We start from the raw sequence: 6000 nt of genomic DNA, 5'->3' as shown, positions 1-6000 counted from the left end.
TTAAAAGTAAACAAAAGCTGAACACTATAGATTTAGTATTTAGCTCCATTGGTCTTAAGCTATGATAGGCTATGAGAAATATCTAAAAGGTATGGTGAGTCCAAATACTTTATATTTTCTCATGACATATTCATGATCCACTCTCTAAACACCTTTTTGTAGATCCATGCTGCCTTTATTCCCTGTTACCAGGGTGATTCCATCCATGTGTCCATGCTTTGAAGGCTGCATGGTGCTATTTATACTTGAAAAACATGTCCTGCCTGCCCTGTTTTGTATGTCGTCGATAATGAAGTCTGCTCTTCAGTTAGAGGACGTCACAAGGTCGCTCTTTTTACACAGACCCACATGCACTATACCTGTACTAATAACATTTTTCAAACTCAATACAACCTGAGTGCGACAGAGAAGCCTGTTTAACAGATCAACAAAGCGCTCCGTTCTTAAGGAATGTCATTAACGGTATTTTTAGCTCAAACGTCTGAAATACGTAAAATAAAAATACAGAGAGTTTACTTGCAGCCCTCCCTGTGGATAATAGACAACTTTAGAGTTTAGAATAAAGTAATGCTCGTCTGTTTTATGTGAATGTTCAAACAAAATACAAAAAGGAAGAGCAACAGTAAATGGATGTAATGAATATTACACAATGTTTTAAAGCACGTAACCGACACATTCATATTTAGAAACACCAATTTAATTTTCTGTAGTTTACTTATACAAATGTAAGAAGAAAAATGTATTACAGGTCTCTAATAAAGCTATGTCTTTATATAGAAAACAAGGCTTTTTATGTGTAAAAAGAAAAAAAAGCCAAAATGTTACATATTTGAGTTATATAAATCTAAAAACTGGAAAGGGCCAGGTTTATATTTCGTGTTTCATTCCGTTGACATATTAGATGCAAGGCTCTTGCCGCTGTCTTCATCATAAACCATGCTTTCTGAGAACTGTCTGAAGTGCTCGCGCTCAGATCACTCCTTGTAGCGTCACAACCTTAATGTAGCGTCAGGGCTATAAGATAAGACTCGCTTTTTTTCTCCGTAGTGACCATTTGCTCTCACTCTCTGTCTTCTTGTTCACATCACAGCAGCTGTCAGAAGGAGTGTGTTTAGGGCTTATAATGTAGATAGTGAAAAGGTGCAGGTCATGTTTGTTTACAGCTGTTGAGAAAACCAAAGAAAAGGCTAGCTCTTCTTGTTCTTTAATGGTGCTGTAACCCAGTGCTTCTCAACCTTTTTCAGTCGCGACGCCCACAATAACCAGTGTTGGAAGCGTTACTTTTAAAAGTAACTTGTTACATTAACTCGTTACTGCCTTGGAAAACTACCGAGTTATGTTCCTGCGCTACTGTGTTATAAAATATATGCGGTAGAGTTCTCTTGCATTACCAATAATTAACATTATTGTATAATTATATGCGTTGTTCCTTCACGCACAGCCAAGCAGAAGTAAAACGTAACGTGAGTCCTTAACTGGTTTTGAACTTTCTCCTCCAAACATGAGGCTGCTTCAGAATCAGATCAGAAAAGGTTTATTGCCATTGTCAGTGAACAAAATTGACAGGCTAGAAACTTGCTTTGGTGACTCTGTGCAACATAAAATGATGAACAATAATAAAAGCAAGATATATCACATAAGGCACGCATTAAAGATAAAAACATTTAAAAGTGCTAATTAGATATAAATAGACTTAGTATATAGACTTAGTATATAACATTTACTGTGGTTAATATTAAATATAGACTATAGTACGTACACAAAATTGACTGTTAAATTTACGGATGTAGTGATGAAATTGAACGGTGCAATGAGTGGTTAAGATTAAATATAGTTAAAGTGATAGGTGTTAAAGGTCCCATAACATGCAAAATCGACTTTTCAGAGCTTTTAACATTCTTACATTGCTATTTGTGCTTCATATATGTACCCAGTGTGTTTTTTTTTATTGATTCCCGCAGTTTTTAGCTATATCACAGACTATCTCCTTTCCTCGAATCTCCAAACTGACGGGCGGTGGCTGCAAGACCGCGTCATAACCACAGGCACGCGTCATCATCCCCCCCTCACCCTCCCCCCTCACCCTCCCCCCTCTCCACCCCCCTCACCCTGTCAGGAAGTCAGTGATCCACCCGCAGGTGGAGTCAAGCTCATTGAGCTGGGAGAGCTTGTCCTGGAGCACACAAGAGGGCGAGCCTGACGGCTTGGCTTTCCTACAAACACAGTAACATAATCATCAAAATATCAAATAAACAAGCAAATTAAATGTGTTTCACTGGCATTGTATTGTGGTAATCTTTCAACATAAAAGAGAAATCAAGCTCATACAATAAGCATGTGTAGGCCTGTCCTTAAACAATTAAAAACGTTGCAAAAGTTTATAGTTTATTTAAATCAAACTCGCTGTTACCCTATATTTACTTCTCTGCTACAAAATAGTGGTTATAACAACAGAGAAAGGAGTTTTTCCAAACATCAAAATGTGCATCTGAAAGTTTATTTCTCTTTGGCGTGAGGACAAGACTCCCTGTCACTAGTTGCGCACTGCACATGCTCACAACAAGCCGAGCTCTGGGATTGCGATGAGGAGATGATTGGTTACACCATCACGTTGTGACGGGATGATGTAACCAAACGTCACTGACTAATCTCCTCACCCTATCTCTAAGGGAGCGCCCAGCCACCCAGCAAAGGAAACTAATTTTGACCGCTTACATACGCAAACTTGTCTTTTCGGTCATTACCCAAAGCTCAGGTGAGGGGAGGAACCTAGACTGACCGGTAAAATTGAGAGCTTTGCCTTTCGACTCAGCTTCTTCTTCACCACAACTGTTTGATGCAGCAACAGCATCACTGTAGACGCTGCACCGATCCAACTGTCGATCTCATGTTCCATCCTTTCCTCACTCGTGAACAAGACCCCAAGAATCTTGAACTCCCCACCCACCTGGAGAGGGCAAGCCACCTTTTTCCGGTTGAGAAGCATGGCCTGGGATCTGGAGATGCTGATTCTCATCCCAGCTGCAAACCGTCCTAGTGCATGTAGCAGGTCCGGGTTTGATGAAGCCAAACTCTCCAAACCCTACCTTGGAATCCTATTCGTAAAAACAATTAACAGAACCGGTGACAAAGGCCATCCCTGGTGGAGTCCAACACGCACTGGGAACAGGTCTGACTTACTGCCGGCAATGAAAAAACAGCTCCTGCTCCGGTCATACAGGGACTGGACAGCCCTGAGCAAAGGGCCCCGGACCCCGTACTCCTGTAGAACCCCCTAAAGGACACAGTCAAAAGCCTTCTCCAGACCCACAAACCACATGTGGACGGATTGGGCAAACTCCCATGAACCCTCGAGTACCTAATGGAGAGTATAGAGCTGGTCCAGTTCCATGACCAGGACAGAAACCACTCTGCTCCTCCTGAATCCGAGGTTCGACTATCGGTCGGATTTTCCTCTCCAGTACACTGGACTAGACCTTACTAAGGAGGGTGAGAAGTGTGATCCCTCTGTAGTTGGAACACACCCTCTGGTCCCCCTTCTTGAACAGAGGGACCACCAACCCAGTCTGTAAGTTAGACCCCCCGATGTTGCAGAGACGTGTCAGCCAAGACAATCCTAAAACATCCAGAAACTTTAGGCACTCAGGGCGGATCTCATCCACTCCCGGAGCCCTGCCAACAAGCTCAGTGACTTCCGCTTAGGTGATGGACAAGTCAGCCTCCTAGTCCTCAGTCTCTGCTTCCTCTTAGGAAGACGTGACAGTGGGATGAAGGAGGTTCAAGTATTCCTTTCACCGTCCAATGACATCCTCAGTCGAGGTCAGCATCTCTCCACCCACACCATAAACAGTGTTGGAGAAGCACTGCTTCCCCCTCCTGAGGCGCCGGACGGTTTGCCAGAATTTCTTTGGGACCGACCGATAGTCCGCCTCCATGGCCTCCCCAAACTCCTCCCATCCCCATGTTTTTGCTTCTGTGACAGCACAAGCTGCGGCCCGCCAGGCCCACCGATACCTGTCGACGGCGTCAGGAGTCTTACAAGCCAAAGAGTTCTGATGGCTTCCTTCTTCAGCCTGATGGCATCCCTTACTTCCGGTGTCCACCCCCGGGTTTGGGGGTTGCCGCCGCAACAGGCACCTGAGACCTTGCGACCACATCTCTCAGCAGCAGTATTGACTATGGAGGTCGAGAATGGTCCAATGGACTCAATGTCCCCAGCCTCCTTCGGGATCTGGGAAAAACTCTCTTCCGGAGGTGTGAGTTGAACACCCTACTGACAGAGGGCTCCGCAAGACGTTCTCAACAGACCCTCACACCTCAGACCTTGCGCATGGGCTTGCCAAGTCTGTCCGGCTTCCTCCTCCGCCAGCGTATCCAACTCACCACCAGGTGATCGGTTGACAGCTCTGCCCCTCTCTTCACCTGAGTGTCAAAGACACGCAGTTGGAGGTAAGATGACACGACAACATAGTCAATCATTGATCACAGAAGTCCAATAACTGAACACCGCTCGGTTTAAGATCCCAGAGGCTGTGATCAATGATTGACTATGCTGTTCGGCCAGTAGGCCGACACAACAGTGAGAGACCTGTCCCCAACCCAAAGGCGACCCACTTGTTCACTGAGATGAATTCCAACACCTGGTGGCGGAGCTATTAGCAAGCCCCTCTCAAGAAGATGGGCTCCAGAGCCCCAACTGTGCGTGAAGGTGAAGCTGACTATATCTAGTGGGTACCACTCAAGGCTCCCTTTTTCTGTTCATGAGGGGCTTCTGAACCGCTCTTGGTCCGACCCATCACCTAGGACCTGTTTGCCTTGGGGGACCCAGCCAGAGGCTTGAAGCCCCCAACAACCTAGCTCCTGGGATCTGGGTTTGTGACCCCCAAACACAAAAAATAGCCTATCCATAAAAATAAGTCTATTTTATACTCTTCTTTTCTTTGATTTGATGTTCATGGCATAGGCCTAGATAAATTAATTTGGTTGGCCAGCAAACAGGTATTTACGTTTACCACTGCATTTGAAAGGTTTCAAGCCTTATTTAAGACTGTTGCATACATTTTCAATATTTCCTACATCAACTTGGGCAGGAAACAGCGTCCTGAGTTTGAATCCGGCAGTAGAAGTTGGGGCTGCAGAAGGAAGCAGCACACAGGGCAGGTGACAGAGAGCGCTTACAAGATGCAAAGAATGGATTTAGCAGGGACGTGTTGAGAGTACAATACACGTCCGGAGCAGAAGTTCAACAACAACTTGTGGAGTGGGCCCCGGCTTCTCACCAATTACAAGCCCAAAGCCCCCCCTTCCGCAGACGCCTGAAAACTGGCCCAGCAACTTTGCACCTTCTATTCTAGATTTGACACCACCTCCCCCACTGTGGCCACCCTGCCAACCCAACCCCGTTCAGGAACAGGGGGTAAGCAGACTATTAACTAAATCCAACTCCTGAAAAGCTGCTGGGCCAGATGGTATCACTCTGGCCACCTTAAGACACTGTGCAGGTTAGCTGGCCCGATCTTCACTGCCATTTTTAACACCTCCCTGGAGTCATGCCATATCCCAGCCTCCTTCAAGTAGTCTGTCATTGTCCCTGTCCCCAAGACAGGGGGGACTTTATGACTACAAACCTGTGGGGCTGATGTCTGTAGTCTTGAAGTAATTTGAGCGCCTGGTCCTCCCCCACCTCAAGTCCTTCACCTCCCCCCTGCTGGACCCCCTGTAGTTCGCCTACGGAGCCAACAGGTCTTTCAAGGTCCCTAGTTGGACAGCCGTCTGGGGAAGGTGCTACTGTATTATCATCCAGGCTGACACATGCAGTTTTTAAGCCTTGGTGCTAATGTGTGTTTCATCATTGGGGTGACGATTCATATAGGGGGTGGAATGTGGCAAGACAGGCTGTGGGGGCCCGTGCTGAGGGTACTCTTTCCTGCCTCTCCGTGGCGCTGAGTTGGCGGACTATTTAAGCGCACCCTCCACATTCGCTTCTTGTTTTGCCCTCAC

Source organism: Eucyclogobius newberryi, unplaced genomic scaffold (genome assembly GCF_026437365.1).
Source record: "Eucyclogobius newberryi isolate DKJ021-1_F unplaced genomic scaffold, fEucNew1.0.hap1 SCAF_22, whole genome shotgun sequence".
In the NCBI taxonomy this organism is placed as follows: domain Eukaryota; kingdom Metazoa; phylum Chordata; class Actinopteri; order Gobiiformes; family Gobiidae; genus Eucyclogobius; species Eucyclogobius newberryi.
The sequence above is the reverse complement of the archived record's forward strand: the minus strand, read 5'-3'. Positions refer to the sequence as shown.